General features: G+C 42.0%; 1 pseudogene; it reads left to right on the top strand.

The window, feature by feature from the left end:
• Positions 1-11,665: 11,665 nt before the first annotated feature.
• Positions 11,666-11,908, top strand: LOC101594514 (annotated as a pseudogene).
• Positions 11,909-17,667: the final 5,759 nt, after the last annotated feature.

Raw genomic sequence — 17,667 nt, 5'->3', positions numbered from 1 at the left:
AGAGTGACTAGATCTTTGCTTAGGAAGGCAGAGTATAACAAGAAAGACTGCATTCCCCCACCCCCCCGACCACACACACACACACACACACACACACACACACACACATATACCAAATAGCTCATCCACTGCCCACAGTCACCCTGAACCAGTATAGACTTAGTCCAAGACAAGTTCTGGTTAGTTCTGGGACTGCTAATTATTGTATGGCCATCAAAACCCATGAGCATGGTGATGCGTGAAATCTCAGGATTTCGGAGGTAGAGATAGGAGGACCACTATGAGTTTGAGGCCACCCTGAGATTACATAGTGAGGGCTGGGGAGATGGCTCAGTAAAGGCACTTCTTCCAAGGCCTGACTGCCAGGGTTTGATTTCCCAGTACCACACAAAGCCAAATGCATAATGTGGTGCATGAATCTGGAGTTCATTTGCAGTGCCTGGAGGCTCTGGAGAACCAGTTCTTTCTCTCTCTCTGTCCATCTATCTGTCTCTGTCTGCTTGCAAATAAATAATAAATATTTAAAAAACAAGATTACATAGTGAATTCCAGGTCAACTTGGGCTAGAATGAGACCCTACCTCAAAAAAAAAAAAAAAAAAAAAAGAGAAAGAAAGAAAAAAGTAAAAGAAATCAATGCAGTCTAATAGGATGAGAGATAGTTAATTCAAAAGAATAGATTTCCCATATTAATATTCTGATTTAATCTCTCTTTTTTTTTTTTTTTTTTTGAGGTAGGGTCTCACTCTAGCCCAGGCTGACCTGAAATTCACTATGTAGTCTCAGGGTGGCCTTGAACTCATGGCAATCCTCTTGCCTCTGCCTCCCAAGTGCACATCATGCTCAGCCATATCTCTTTGTATGTAATGTCTAGCATGGTACTTTAATATTTTTTCACTGGAGTTGTTTGTTTGTATTCTCTTTCTATCACAGTCAACTATTTACATTCTTCCTAATATAAACTATCATTGCTTTTTGTTTGTTTGTTTGTTCTTTTGAGTCAGGGTTTCCCTCTAGCTCAAGCTGTTAGAACTCACTCTGTAACCTTAGGTTGATCTTGAACTCATGGCAACCCTAAACCTCAGCTTCCTGAGTGCTAGAATGATGGGTGTAACGCACTCTGGTCAGCTTTGCTTACATTTCTAAAAATATTCTATTTATTTATTTATTTGAGAGAGAGAAAGAAGCAGAGAGAGAGAGAGAGGGAGAGAATGGGCACAGCAGGGCCTCCAGCCACTGCAAATGAACTCCAGATGCATGCGCCCCTTGTGCATCTGGCCTACATGGGTCCTGGAGAATTGAACCAGGATCCTTTGGCTTTGCAGGCAAATGCCTTAACCACTAAGCAATCTCTCCAGCTCTTTGCTTATATTTTATCTTCCCATCTCCTTTGCTTGGCCCTTGGGTCAACCATTATTTTCCAGAGCTGGTAGTATGGTATATTACTTTTTCAGGAAAGTGTATTGTTCGGGTCAAATTGCATCATCAGCACTTACTAGGGATGTGATCTTGGGCAAGTGACTTAACTTCTCTGCCTCAATTTTCTGATCTGTTAAATGAGTCTTAACAGCTTTCTTCAGGAGAGTCTTATAAGGATGAAGCAAATTGATATGCATATATAAATCATTCAGCATAGTGCCCGACACAGGAATTATGACTATATAACCTTGCTTACATGACTGGAAATATTTTGTGTCATTGTGAGGTGATAGAGATTTTCCAAAGTTCTTTCAGTTTGACCTTGCATCACATATAAGCTAGCTAATTGGTGAAAAGACTAGACTACATTAAGGGTAAGACATAAATTAGGGCCTGTGCACACATTCCCAGAATATATACTGTCTTCTAGCTTGGCCAATCCCATAAACTAAATTCCCCAATAGACATTCCAAGGGGACCTCAAAGGGGTAGAGATTTCATAGGACACCACCAGGCTCTACAGGAGGAGGAAGTGTGGAAAAGTTTAGGACAATTTTTGCTTCTGCCTTACCTCTGAAATCTCTGTGGTTATTGTATTCATACATGAATATTTTTGGTCTAATCCATTTTAGCTAGATACTTTGAAGCCTACTATAGATTGAATTATGTTTTTACCTCCCATCACCAAATTTTTATGCTGAAGTTAGTCCCCAATATGATTATATGTGCATAGAAGGCTTGAACTTTCTATGGACTAGGCAAGCTATGAAATTATGATTCTCCTGCCTCAGTTTCCCAAGTAGCTGCGATGACAGGTCTGTTCCATCAGGCCTGGCTGAAGTCTCCTTGTGAATCCCCACAGTTATCATTTAACAATTCTTTACTGACTAATTATGGATCCTTTCTCTTATACATTAGTAGGATGGGTGTGAGTTGGTTGTGTTTAACAGGTATATATTTCAGTGCAGATATTATTTTGTAATCTCAGATGGAGGTATTCTGAAGGTTTTTCTAATTTCTAGAAAACATGGTTGAATTAAAAAAATTTTTTTAAAATTTATTTATGCTGCAAAGGAACTCCAGATGCATGTGCTACCTTGTGCACCTGGGCTTATGTGGGCTCTGGGGAATTGAAACTGGATCGTTAGGCTTTGTTGGCAAGCGCCTTAACTCTTGAGCCATCTCTCCAGCCCCAGTTTTTTTTTAATGTGTAGTTCAGGCTGGCCTCAAACTCCTAATTCTTCTGTCTCTGCCTCTTCATCAATTTTCTACCAGTGAAAACCACAACTGGAGAAATTTTTAAAATTTAAATGATCCAGGTTATCATCTTTCCCAGATGGACCATGGTTCATTTTGTTCTTAGTGGGTTCTGCTCAATGTGTACAACTTTCCCATTAGTCTTTCTTACAGCAAATTCATTAGCTACTTATTTTTCACTTTTTCAGTTTGCTTATTCAATTCTGTTTTAGGTGACAAAGCAATGTGCTAAAATATTTAGAGTCCGTTTCTTATGTCAGATAAGATTGTATGTGTTGGGGACTAGAGAGATGGCTTAGTAGTTAAGGCACTTGCCTGTAAAGCCTAAGGACTCAGGTTCAATTTCCCAGTACCCACGTAAGCCAGATGCATAAGGTGGCACATGTGTCTGGGGTATGTTTACAGTGGCCAGAGGCTCTGGTGTGCCCATACTCTCTCTGTGTATCTGCCTCTTTCTCAAAAAGAAAAAAGGAAGAGTGTATGTAATTATAAATTATGTTTTCAGGGGCTAGAGAGATGGCTCAGTGGTTAAGATGCTTGCCTGAAAAACCCAACAAACAATGTTCAATTCTCCAGTACCCACGTAAAGCAGATGCACAATGACGCATGCACATCTGGAGTTTGTTTGCAGCAGTTAAAAGCCCTAGCATGCCCATTATCTCTGCCTGCCTGTCTTCTATCTCTTTCTACTTGCAAATAAGAAAATAAATATTTTTTTAAATTTATGTTTTTAGGAATGGAGAGATGGCTTAATGGTTAAAGGGCTTTCTGGCAAAGCCTAAGGATCCAGGTCTGATTCCCCAGGACCCACACAAGTCAGATGCCCAAGGTGGCACATGTGTCTGGAGCTCATTTGCAGTGGCTCAAGGCCCTGGCATGCCCATTCAATCCCCCCCTCAAATAAATAAATAAATGTGGGAAATTATGTTTTTAATTTATCTGGGTTAATGATCACAGCCCCTTACAGATAATCAAATTCAAATCATTATGCTGCTACTAGAATTCAAACCTCATTTCCATCCCTCTCAGGATTTTTCTAGTAAGCATATATAAATCTTAAATGGATTCCTGCTTTATTCTTTCCTGCCATATCATATTCCTAAATATATTCAATATGAAACAAATTCAACTGCATCAAAAGGATGTCTGTGATAATCAGAATAATGCTGAAAAGTAATATAATATTTCACATCTGTCAAAAGAAAACAACCCAGACACTCATCACCTGCTGTAACTTTTATTGATATTAGATGGCATTAAGATAAGCAAACATCAAGCAAAAGATAATTATGTGTAAATTATTCTTCCAACTCTCTTTCAAGAAACCAGTCAACACAGGCTTGGTGCATTGAGAAACAAAGCCACTTTACAGGAGCCATTATCAAGCTCGAACTGACAACTCAATGTTGAAAATCAAAGACAATTAAATGTTTGCTCATCCTACTTGTTAATTGCCCTTGAGATTTCATTTAACCCTCCCTTTTATTCTTTTTGTTCTTTTTCGAGGTAGGGTCTCTCACTCTAGCCCAGACTGACCTGGAACTCACTCTGTATCCCAGGCTAACTTCAATAACGTGTTGATCCTCCTACCTTAACTTCCCAGGTGCTGAGATTATGGGCGTACACCATCACTCTCAGCATCACTGAGCCTTATTTAAGTCTTCATTCCTTCCTTCCTTCCTTCTTTCCTTCCTTCCTTCCTTCCTTCCTTCCTTCCTTCCTTCCTTCCTTCCTTTCTTCCTTCCTTCCTTCCTTCTGTCCTTCCTTTCCTTTCTTTCTTCCTGTTTCTCTCTCTTTCTTTTCTTAGGTAAGCTCAAGAGACTGGCTTTTTTCTTTAATGAGAGATCAAGAGAGAGAATTGGTGAGCGAGGGCCTCCAGCCACTGAGATTGAGCTCCTGCGGCATGTGCCACCTTGCGTCACCTTGTGCGTCTGGTTTATGTGGGATGTCAAACATGGGTCCTTAGGATTTGCAGGCTACTAAGCAATCTCTCCAGCCCTAAGAATGTTTTTGAAATGGACCACCTCTAGATTGTTTTTTTGCCTTGAGATAGGGTTGCACTATATCTCCCCAGCTGGTCTCAAAGTTCAAGGCTCAGGTGATCATTCTTCCTCAACCTTCCAAGTAGCTAAGAACACAGGCTGTGGCCCACTGCTTGTGGGTAATAGTGACTTTAACAAATACAATCTGAATGAGTCTGTGCCATTTTCTCATCCTTGACTGTCTAATTTTGAGAAGTTTTCTTTTTCAACTATTAGTATTCATTTGGTGACATTGCCTCAGTAAGTAACTCAGGCTAGCTTCAAATTCATAATCCTTCTGTCTTGGACTCCCCAGTGCTCTCCTTGTCTCTCGCTTTTCCTCTGCCTTTTCTCTCTCGAATAAATAAATAAATAAATAAAGAGAAATATCATGAATAGGGCTAAAGAGATAGCTTAGCATTTAAGGCACTTGCCTGAAAAGCCTAAGGACCCAGGTTCAATTCCCCAGCACACACATAAACCAGATGCACAAGGGTGGAACATGCGTCTGGAGTTTGTAGTGGTTGGAGGCCCTGGAACCCCATTCTCTCTTTCTCTCCCTCTCAAATAAATAAATAAAAATTATATTTACATATACACATATATATATTTGTATTTATATTGACTTTTTGAGGTACGATCTGGTTTCACTCTAGCCCAGGCTAAATTCACTATGTAGTCTCAGGCTGGCCTTAAACTCACAGAGATCCTCCTACCTCTACCTCTCAAGTTCTGGGATTAAAGGCGTGCGCCACCTCTGCTGGCAATCTTTTTTTAAGAGATGAAGAGATGGCTCAGTGGTTAAAAACTCTTGCTTTTATAAAGCCTGATGGGCCTGGTTCCATTCCCCAGTACCACTTAAGGCCAGATGCACAAGGTGGCACATTTGTCTGGAATTCATTTGCAGTGGCTAGAGGCCCTGGTCCCATTCGCTCTCTCTCTGCCCAGTTCTCTAAATATATAATTTTTTTAAGTCGAGGCAAGGGGATATGTTGATGTTTTATTAGAAGGTAAAGATTGCAAGTTTCCAGCAGCAAGAGTGAGTAAAGAAGTACATTACAAAGAGAGAGATAGTGTTTGCTGAAAGAAAGAAGGAAAGAAAGAAGAAAGAAGGAAAGAGAGAAAGAACAAAAGAAGAAAGAGAGAGAGAGAGAGGGAGAAAGATCCATCGGGGATAAAGAAAAAGCCAAGACCAAGTGGCACATGAGGAAATTGCCTGCAGCTCCCAGAGAAGGCACTGCAATCACTTGCCCAGGTCGACTGGAGTCATGGTGCAAGAGGGACGTTCCTGTGCTGTCTTGTCTGTCTTTGGTCAAAGAAGACCCCACAGGGTGCTAACGCCCTCATATTACCAGATGTTCTAATCTATGACTCCTCCAGCAGCCACTGAGGAAGCCATAGCCTGCGGTCCTGTGCTGCCTCTGAGCCTGAAGGTAGGAAGAGCCAGACATTCCACCATCAGGTTGGGCTGGCTTGAGAACTGGCTGTGCGGCAACTCTCCCTGTGTGGGTGGCACGGAGGCTCTGTCTGAGCTGGTCCTCATACAGGAACCATAAGCCCCACAGCTCTCAGCAAGCAGCCCATGAGCTAGCAAGGCATATCTGGGGATGCACAAAAAGCATCCAATATTTGGGGGTAGCAGGTCTTAGTAGTAGAATACTTGCAATACACAGAGCTCCAGATTCAATCCTCAGCACTAGAAGGGAAAAGTCCAATGTTCTCTTGTTTTTATATATATATATTTTTAGAGACAGGTACTCACTATGTAGCCCAGGCTGGCCTGGAATTCACTATTTAGCTGAGCCTGGTTTTGAATTGTCAGTGATCTTCTTGCCTCAGCCTCCCAGGTGCTAGCATTTCAGGCACGTTACAGAACGCCTAGCTTCATATTCAGCCCTCCCATCTCAAAGTCCATTTAAAACAACTCTTTGTTTGTTTGTTTGTTTTGAGCTTAGGTTCTCACTTTAGCCCAGGCTGACCTGGAATTCAGTATATAGTCTCAGGGTTACTCCGCTAACTCACAGCGATCCTCCTACCTCTGTCTTCCTGGAGCTGGGATTAAAAGCATGTACCACCATCCCTGGTTTAAAACATTTTTACATTTGTTTATTTGCAAGCAGAGAGAAATACAGAGAAGAGAGACAGACAGAGAGAATGGACATGCCAGGGTCTCTAGCCACTGCAAACGAACTCCAGAAGCATGCGCCACTTTGTGAATCTGGCTTACATGGGTACTGGGGAATCAAACTGGAGTCCTTAGGCTTCACAAGCAAGTGACTTAACTGCTAAGCCATCTCTCCAGCCCTAAAACAACTTTAAAAAAAATATTTATTTGCAAATAGAAAGGACATATATTTATTTGAGAGAGCGAGAGGGAAAGAGGCAGACACACACACACACACACACACACACACACACACACATATTGAGAGAGAGTGACAGAGAGAGAGAGAGAGAGAGAGGGAGGGAGAAAATGGGTGTGCCAGGACCTCCAGCCACTGCAAAAGAACTGCAGATGTAGGTACCACTTTGTGCATCTGGCTTTATGTGGATACTGGGGAATCAAACTCAGTCATTAGGTTTTCTAGCCAAGTGCCTTAACCACTGAGCCAACTCTCCAACCCCTAAAACAACTTTTTCAGAACCTATTATTTTCTGCCATGGGCACTAAGATACAAACAAAAGGTCCTGATTTAATAATTAACTAATAATTTGATATAATAAATACGAAGAGCCTAGGAGTAGAAGTAAGAAGTGAAAGCTCTCTCAGAGAGATCAAAGGAAAGCTACAAAGATCTGAGGGCTGGTAATGTGGCTCAGGTGTTAGGTAGAGTGCTTGCCCAGCATCCAGGAAGCCTTGCGTTCAATCCCTATCATCACATGAACCAGGCATGATGATGCATGCCTGAAATCGCAGCACTCAGGCTGTGGAGGCAGGAGGGTCAGAAGTTCAAACTACATAGCGAGTTTGAGGCCAGCTTGGGATTCATGAGAGCCTGTCTCAAAAGAGAAGGAGGAGGAGGAAGAGGAAGATGAGAGGGAAGAGGAGGAGACAGCAGCAACAGCGCTGATGAACACAGTACCTCTGTGTAATCCAGGTAAGATGTGGAAGTGAAGAACAACACTGGTGAGAGATGAAGATGGAGCCAAGGTGGAAACCGGACTATATACGAGTAACCCTGCTTGTAGGTTAGCATCTATTGTTCCCTAAACTCTCTACTGAGATGGCCACAGATAAAGCATGGTGTCAATTAAAAAAAAAATCCAAATAATCATGATTTAGACCATAAAGACCTTCATATTAATTTGGTAACCTCAAGGCAGGCCATCCTAGAGGGGTCTTGGAAACCAAACGTGTCACCACAGGCCCCCAGCCTTTTCATCCTTAAGTCCATCCTTAGCCCTGAAATGATGGCTGCAGCTTCAAACAGAACTTCTTCACCCAGCAGTAACCAGACAGACAGGAAGGAAGGGGCCCTAGAAGCTTGCTTTTTCTGCATTTCTAGCTTAGCAAAGATCCATTTCCCAGAGGCTCCTTGTAAACATCCCATTATACCTACTGGCCTGAACTGGGTTGTTCCTCCCAGCCCTAGCTCAACCAGTGGATCAAGAGATTTAAGACGGTTGGCTTAGTGGTTAAGTGCTTGCCTGTGAAGCCTGAGGACCCCAGTTCGAGGCTCGATTCTCCAGGACCCACGTTAGCCAGATGCACAAGGGGGCGCACGCATCTGGAGTTCGTTTGCAGTGGCTGGAGGCCCTGGCGCGCCCATTCTCTCTCTCTCTCTCTCTCTCTCTCTCTGCCTCTCTCTCTCTCTCTCTGTCACTCTCAAATAAAATAAATTAAAAAATGAACAAAAAAAAAATTAAAAAAAAAAAAGAGATTTAAGACGGTCACTTAGATCAATTAAGAGTTATCCACTTTTTTGTTGTTATTTTTTTTCAAGGTAGGGTCTTACTCTAGTCCAGGCTGACCTGGAATTCAGTATGTAGTCTCAGGGTGGTCTCGAACTCATGGAGATCCTCCTACCTCTGCCCCCAGAGTGTTGGGATTAAAGGCATGCCCCCATATGTCTGGTAATATTCACTATTTTTGAGGATATAATTTTACAACAAAGTTGGCTTTCCTCTTAATGTTCTTGCTTCCAGTCAATTTACCTCTGCTAACAAACATGATATATCACTGTCATGCTTAAAATTCTTTTGGGGAAGAGGGAGTATAGTATTGCAGAGACAGACAGACAGACAGACAGACAGACAGACAGACAGACACACACACACACACACACACACACACACACACACACACACAGAGAGAGAGAGAGAGAGAGAGAGAGAGAGAGAGAGAGAAAATGAATGGTGTATGCATATGTGTGTGCAGCTGTGTGCACCCTATGCACACATTACAGAGGCCAGAGAAAGATGTCCAGTGTTCTCCTCAATCTCTCTTCTATTTTATTTCCCTGAGACAGTCTTGCACTGAACCTGTGCATCCCTGTTTTTCCATTAGGCTGTCTGGCAGGGACTTTCAGCAGTCTTTTTGTCTCTGCCCTCCTAAGAGCAGGCATGAGCAGTCATGGCCAGTGCTGGGATTTGAATTCAGGTTCTCATGCTTGTGCCATCTCCCAGGTCCCCTTAAAATTCTTCTGCGGCTTTTCCTTGTCTATAGTGAGACCGTACCTTGAAAAACCAAACAAGCAAACAAACAAACAAAGCTGATGAAGCTGTCAATAAAAGGTTAAGGAAATACTGATTGCTGGGTGTGGTGGTGAATGTCTTTTTTTTTTTAATTTTTATTAACATTTTCCATGATTATAAAATATATCCCATGGTAATTCCCTCCCTCCCCACCCCCACACTTTCCCATTTGAAATTCCATTAATACCAGCACTCAGGAGGCAGAGGTAGGAGGATGGCTGTGGGTTGGAGGCTACCCTGAGACTCCACAGTGAATTCCAGGTCAGCCTGGGCTAGAGCGAGACCCTACCCATGAAAAACCAAACCAAACCAAAATAAAACAAAACAAAAAATGCTGATGAGTCTGGCATGGTGATCACACTTATAAACCCAGCGTGATCACACTTATAATCCCAGTGCTTGGGTGGCTGAGGCAGAAAGACTGTGAGTTAAAGGTCAACCTGAACTACCTAGGGAGACCCTGTCTCATTAGTCATGGGCTAGAGACATGGGCCAGCAGTTAGGCATTTGCCTGTAAAGCCTAAGGACCTGGGTTCAATTCCCCAGTACCCATGTTAAAAGGCAGATGCACAAAGTGACACATGTGTCTGGGATTCATTTGCAGTGGCTGAAGGCCCTGGCATGCCCATTCTCTGTTTCTCTCCTATTTCTCTTTGCTTGCAAATAAATAAATAAGTAAGTAACTCTTTTTTCTGAGGTAGGGTCTTGCTCTAGCCCAGGCTGACCTGGAATTTACTATGTCGTCTCAGGGTAGCCTCCAACCCAGAGCCATCCTCCTACCTCTGCCTCCTGAGTGCTGGGATTAAAGCGTGCACCACCACTCCTGGCAACAAAAATATTTTTTAAAAAAATGGGACAACTCTGTTGGTAGAGTGCTATTTAGCATGCAGAAAGCCCTGAGTTCAATTCTAAGCACTACATAAACCCATAAACTTGCCCAAGGTCCTAGCATTTGGGAAATGGAGAAAAGAGGATCAGAAGTTAAAAGTTATCTTCAGCTCTATAGCAAGCTTGAGGGCAGCCTGGGCAACATGAGACCTTGTCTCTAAAAAGAATACAAATTCTAGGCTGGAGAGATGGCTTAACAGCTAAAGTGCTTGGTTGTGAAGCCTAAGGACTCAGGTTAGATTCACCAGTATCTAGGTAAAGCCAGATGCACATGGTGGTCTATGCATCTAGAGTTAGTTTGCAGTGGCTGAAGACCCTGGCATGCCCACTCTCTGTCTATCAGCCTCTTTCTCTCTCTCTCTCAAATAAAAAATATGGGCTGGGGAGATGGCGTAGCAGTTAAGCACTTGCCTGTGAAGCCTAAGGACCCCAGGTTCAAGGCTCGATTCTCCAGGACCCACGTTAGCCAGATGCACAAGGGGGTGCACATGTCTGGAGTTCGTTTGCAGTGGCTGGAGGCCCTGGCACGCATATTCTCTCTCTCTTTCTATGTCTGCCTCTTTCCCTGTCTGTTGCTCTCAAATAAATAAAAATAAACAAACAAAAAATATTTTAAAAAATACACATTTAAAAAAATGCTAATAAGTCCCAAGATATGTTTTATTCCATGGAAGACACTTGTTGGAATTCCCTCTTGTTTGACAGATGTAGAAACTGAAATGTAGACAGATGATGTAAACATTGAGGAAATGCCTGCTAATGATGCCATTGCTACTGCTGAAGATCAACAGAAAATAAGCAAATCTGCAAGGACTACAAGTAGAATCACAAGGCTAAGGGAAATAATAGAATTAAAAAAGAGCCAGGCGTGGTGGCACATGCCTTTAATCCCAGCACTGGGAGGCAGAGGTAGGAGGATTGCTGTAAATTCGAGGCCACCCTGAGGCTCCATAGTGATTTCCAGGTCAGCCTGGACTAGAGTGAGACCCTACCTCAAAAAAACAAAAAAACAAAACAAAAAACAAAAAAAAAAAAAAGAAGAAGAAGAAAAGAAACAATTCCAGAATGTATTTATTTACAATTTACAGAGACTTTATTAGTTTAGCCACAGAACTTAAGGATGGCAAAGCTCCCACAAAGCAGTGCTAGGTTTCCAGAATTAGAAAAGCTCATCTACAAACCCAGAATTGATTCTAGGTTCTGGATGTGGGTGGACATGACCAGACCCAGTACTAACTTTCTACATAAGGGATCAGATTTAAGCCTCCAGGAAAGGGGACCATTCTAGGAAGGGAACTCTTCTAGGGAGGAGCTCAGATTGAGTTTAAGGAAATTCCCATCTAGGGACAAGTCCAGAACGTAGAAGATGCATGCGGGCAGATAAGGATGGCACGGGATGACTGTTTCATGAAACTGTATCAGATTAGTGATGTTTTCGCTAGCCATTTAAAAAAAAAACAACAACCCAAATATTAGGAGAAGCAAAGAGAAACCTTGCAAGAAGAAACTGACACCTTGGAATCCAGAGTGACATTAATTTAGTGGGTTTTAACAGATTTGAAAGTTCAGTGACATGCAAAATTTGGCAGCAATGTAAACCTTAAAGCTGATGAAACAGGCATTTTATAATACTTTGAAACTTTGTTTAATAAACTTGAGTATTGTTCAAAAATTTTTAAATGCTGATTAAATGAAAAACACCCATGAATTTGCTTCCAACTGGGCCTTTATTTGTTTCATTTGGCCTTTATTGAATCCAACCCTAGAGACTGTACCAGACCTTCATTACCTTCCTATAGCCTATTGGTTCTCATTTTCAGCAAGTGACATCAACTTCTACTTTTTTGTGTGTGCATGCTGGGGATCGAACCCAGGGTCTTACACATGCTAGGCAAGCACTTTACACTGACCTATAATCCCTACCTGACTTCTTTTAATTGTTGTGTGTGTGTGTGTGTGTGTGTGTGTGTGTGTGGTATGAGAAGAGCATGAATGTTTTTATGTATGTGTCATGTGTGTGGACACCAGAGGTTGACATTGGGTGTCTTTCTTCATCACTCTTGCCCTTTTGTTTTTTTATTTTTGTTTTTTTTTTGAGGTAGCGTTCCACTCTAGCCCAGGCTGACCTGAAATTCACTATGTAGTCTCAGGGCGGCCTTGAACTCATGGCAATTCTCTTACCTCTTCTTCCCAAGTGCTGGGGTTAAAGGTGTGCCCACCATGCCCACCTTTTAAAATTTTATTTACTTTTTTTTTTTTTTTTGATAGAGAGAGAACAGGCAGGACCTTCAGCTTGCTGAGAACAAACTCCAGATGTGTGCACTCCCCCCCATTGTGGCACATGTATGACATTATATGCTTGTGTCACTGTGTGTCTGGCTACGTGGTACCTGGAGATTTGAACATGAATTCTTAGGCTTTGTAGGCAAGTGCCTTAACCACTAAGCCATCTCTCTAGCCCTGTTTTTGGTTATTATGAAGAGGGAATCTCACTCTAATCCTGGATGACCTAGTACTCACTCTTTAGCCCAGGCTATCCTCAAACTCTCCACTTTACTTATTTTATTTTTTTACTTTTTTTGTTTATGTTAATTTATTTATTTGAGAGTGACAGAGAGAGAGAGAAAGAGGCAGATATATAGAGAGAGGGAGAATGGCGCACCAGGGCCTCCAGCCACTGCAAAAGAATTCCAGACGCATGTGCCCCCTGTGCATCTGACTAACATGAGTCCTGGGAAATAGAACCTTGAACCAAAGTCCTTAGGCTTCACAGGAAAGTGCTTAACCACTAAGCTATCTCTCCAGCTCTCCACTTTATTTTTTAAGACAAGATCTCTCACCTGAAACATTCCCTATTGGGGGAGGAAAGAAATTCAGGAGACACCTGAGGAAGTCAAGTCTGTGACCAAGGTTGCAAGATCCCTCCCTAAGATTATACAAAGGGGGAAACAACTGCATTGGAGAGTCGCAAGAGTAGGCCAGCAGAGCTGCGTGCAGGGTGTGTGGTGTGCTCGAGAGGCTTCCATCAGGTGTTGCCTATGCTGGGGTAGGCTTTTTGGTGATGGAGCTGCCTTTGAGTCATCCATGCTCCTGTAAGTAACCCCAATAAACTCATTGGTTCACCCAAACTGGTTCTGGTGTGATTGTACTTTGGTCTGTCAGCTGTATCCCATTGCATGTCATCAGGGAAAAAGTTCCCTGAGATACTTGGAACCCAGATGGTAGAGCATGCCAGGATCAAAGATGAGTTTGGATCTTGGTATACTGTGTATACTTATAAAGTTGCCAATAAAAAGATTTTTTTGCGTGTGTGAAAGAAACGTCTTTATTTATGTGTGTTCTTCCCACAGTGAGTTTTTCGGCATTCTGCTGCATACCCTGAGGGATTGTTTTAAATAGAAAATTTAGACATTGTTGCAGTCAGGTTTGAATTGCTGGTAGAAATCACCCAACCCAAGAGCAGCCTGTGGGGGAAAAAAGGAGGTTTATTTTGGTTTACAGGCTTGAGGGGAAGCTCCATGATGGCAGGGGGAAATGATGGCATGAGCAGAGGGTGGACATCAGCCTCTGGCCAACCTCAGGTAGACAATAGCAACAGGAGAGTGTGCCAAACACTGGCAAGGGGACACTGACTATAACATCCATAAGCCCGCCCCCTACAACTCACTGCCTCCAGGAGGCTCCAATTTCCAATTGCTGTCAGCTGGGGAGACTAGCATTCAGAATACCCAAGTTTATGAGAGACACGTGAATCAAACCACCACACTGGGAGTCAAACTTTGGTCCTTAGGCATCGCAAGCAAGCACCTCAACCACTAATCCATATCTCCAACCCCATCAAATCTTATTTTTGATGAAAATCAAGTGTTACAATTTCTTCTTTGAGATGTTTAGTTATTAATTGACTATAGGAATAGCTTAAAAGTAGATTTTAAAGAAAGACCAGAACTAGGTATGATTAGTTATTAGAACTAGAAAAAACTGATAAATTACAAAGTTTATATTTAGAACTTCTGCTATGAAGATGTTTATGGGGGACACCTGAATCAAACCACCATGGACGTTCTGATATTTCTGTATTTGCTTTGTGTGAAATGGTGGTGTCATTGGCTGCTTTTTACTGCTTGTACAAGTTGTGAGAGTCTATGTTAATTAGCAGAATTCCAAGTTACCAATAAAGAAAACAGACATTACATGTGCCACCTTGTGCATCTAGCTTTACCTGGATACTAGCAAATTGAACCTGGGTCCTTTGGCTTTGCCAGCAAGCACTTTAACCGTTAAGGCATTTCTCCATCCCGTTTTTTCTTTCTATTTTTTTTTTTTTTTTGAAGGGTCTCCCTCTAGTCCAAACTGGCCTGGGACACACTTTATAGTCCCAGGCTGGCCTTGAACTCATGGAAATCCTTCTACCACTGCCTCTCAAGTGCTGGGATTAGAGTAGTGTAAGTAGTTACACTAGCACATGTTACACGGGTGTGCTGGATAGTTTATACTAGTGCATGACACCAACAGATATTTTTATAATTAATCTTGGTCTTAGAAAATTCCATTATTTTTTGATAATTGGCAACAGTAGGAAACTATGAAGGATTACTCCTAAATTGTTGGAGAGATTTCATAGTCATTTATTCATGACAATGATTTGACTATCACTAGCTGTCTGGATTTGAGGAATGTGAGTCTAAGTGAGCTGACACCTTTTTTTTCAAGAAACCTGTTGGATGTTAAATCTGTTGTGAGCCTCACACCTCAAGATGGGTATTTGAAGTATTCACTATCATGGAATAATGAACTATTATTAAGAATTATGACATATTTTGGAAAAAACTATACTATTCCTTATTATCTAAGTTTCTCAAGGGCCAATAGAGACATCCAGTGTGAGCATCTCAATACTTCTCTGTGGGATATAACTTTCCCAGAAAAATTCTTAGGTGGGTGTGTTCTAATTTATAATATGTAAGTAGTTTCCCCATAGAGAAGAAGCCAAGTTTTTTAATGTTCCCTTGTGTTCATGCTGAGAGACAAGCATGATTAAGATGGCTCAGAAGCTCAAAAAAAAAAAAAAAATTGAATCTCAGATTTTCCTCTGAGACACCCTAGCAATATCAAAGCTTAGCATGCAGCCTGTAACAGGCTGGCCTTGAGGATTTTTAGCCTAAGTACAGAACCTATATAAAATATACACACCATTTTTTGCTTGTTTGTTTTTGAGATAGGGTCTCACTCAAGCCTAGGCTGACTTGTACTCTCAGGCTGGCCTCAACCTCACAGCAATCCTCCTACCTCTGCTTTCCCAGTGCTGAGGGCTCCTCCAGTTCTTTGTTAAACACCTGTAAGCACTTCACTGTAGGCACAGGTGCTACTTTGAGTGGGCCATGTGGTCACCAAGCTGAGGATCCTCTGACCCTCTTTATTCACTTCTGTAAGGTCTTTGTAAGAACTGAGTTTCACCCGGTTTTCAGTACCAGGTGCTCTCTTGAACACTGGTGGCTCACTAGTTATGAGATATACTGGTGATGATGGCTAATTTTAATTGTCAACCTGATTACATTAATAAACACCTAGGGGAGTTATGAGAAGCACCTTTGAGTGTTTCTGTGCTGGCTTTTCCAGAGAGAACTAGACCATGAGGGTTCTTACTTACTGAGAGAATCAGTATCTAGATCGATTCACAATATAAATTGAAATAGTGAAAGCAAGGGAGTAAACTGGGCATGGTGGCTCACTTCTTCAATCCTAGCACTTGGGATGCTCAGTTAGAGGATTTCTGTAAGTTTGAGGCCAGCTTGGACTACAGAGTGAGTTCCAGGGCAGCCTGGGCTACAGTGAGAGCCTACTTCAAAAAAACCAAAAAGAAAACAAAGACAGGTGAGCCCAGGTGAAGTAAGTAGATTTACTGAGGGTGAGGCTTTGGGACTATCTTTCACATTGACCCCTGTCTGTATTCCCTTTCTGTTTCCTATCTGCCTGATGTGAGCTCTGTTTTACCATGCCCTTTCTGCCACGATGGACTGACACCTCTAAAACCATGGGCAAAAATAACTTGGCTCCCTCCCCTGGTCCCTGATCAAACCTACCCTTGCCAATAGTGAATTGTTTTCAGAGTTCTCCATGACTGAGGCTGAGTATCTCTTCACTTACCTTTGATCTTTACAGTATTTCTTCATAATTTCTGATATATCTGCCCCCCCCCACACTTACATCTAAGTCTCATCCTTGTATTCTGGAAAGATGTATCTTTCTAAAACACATCCTTCAAGGCCTGTCTCACATGTTGAACTGATAATGCCATTTGTCTACTGATGGAGTTCTTTTTCAAACTGGTGAGAATGACACACAAACATATGACACTACAGTATGAGAAGCAGAGTAGAAATACGTAACACGAAAGGAGTGTGTCATCTGAGAAAGGAGAGTGGGGCCTTCCTCAGAGGAGATGAATTTTGAATTGGATATGAACGAGAGAATGATCAAAGGTGAGCAAGAAATGATTAGAGTGAAAATTTTTACTTATTTTATTTTGAGACAGTGTCTCACTCTGTAGCCATGATTAGTCTGGAACTCACTGGGCAGCTCAAGCAGTCCCCCCGCCTCAGCCTCCCAAATTCTGGGTGTACAGGCATGTGCCACCACATCTGGCTTGTATTAGAGTTAAACTTAAGTCAGCTATATTTGACAACTCATTGGCAGTTACAAAACTGGTAAGAATTACCCTAAATGTGCTTAGCTCATGTAGGTTTTATTTTAGTAGGAAGCAGACAGGCCAGAGATAACTAGCACACAGGGAGGAAGTCTTCTGAGGGAACTACAGAGGGGAGAACCTGAGTCATCTCAGGGTTTTCTGTTTTGTTTTTTCAAGGTAGAGTCTTGCCCAGGCTGACCTGGAATTAGTCTCAGTCTGGCCTAGAACTCACAGCAATCCTCCTACCTCTGCCTCGGGAATTCTGGGATTAAAGGCGTGAGCCACCATGCCCAGACTGAGTCAACACCTGCATCTTTTTATTGACAGGTGAATGTTTTAGACAAACAATTATTTATTGATTTTTGTTTTATTTGAGGCAGAGTCTCACTATAGCTCTGCAATAAGTCACTGACAGTTATCTATTACAAGTCTTTTATTTTTTATTTTGGTTTTTTTTGAAAGAGCGTTATAGGCTGGGAAGTAGATTAGTGGTAGAACACTTGCCTACCATGCACTTGGTTCAATCCCAATCATTGCAAGAAAAAAAGAAAAGCAACTTGGCAATCAAGATTTGATACAGCCCAGAAAACTAGTAAAAGGATCTCACACATATTGCAAAATACCTGCAGTATCTGCAGTCCTAACAGGACTTGGATTTTGGAACTCTTGTCCACCAAACACAAATACCATTATCACGTTC

The sequence above is a fragment of the Jaculus jaculus genome, chromosome 6, assembly GCF_020740685.1.
Source record: "Jaculus jaculus isolate mJacJac1 chromosome 6, mJacJac1.mat.Y.cur, whole genome shotgun sequence".
Classification (NCBI taxonomy): Eukaryota; Metazoa; Chordata; class Mammalia; order Rodentia; family Dipodidae; genus Jaculus; species Jaculus jaculus.
The sequence above is the reverse complement of the archived record's forward strand: the minus strand, read 5'-3'. Positions and strand labels throughout refer to the sequence as shown.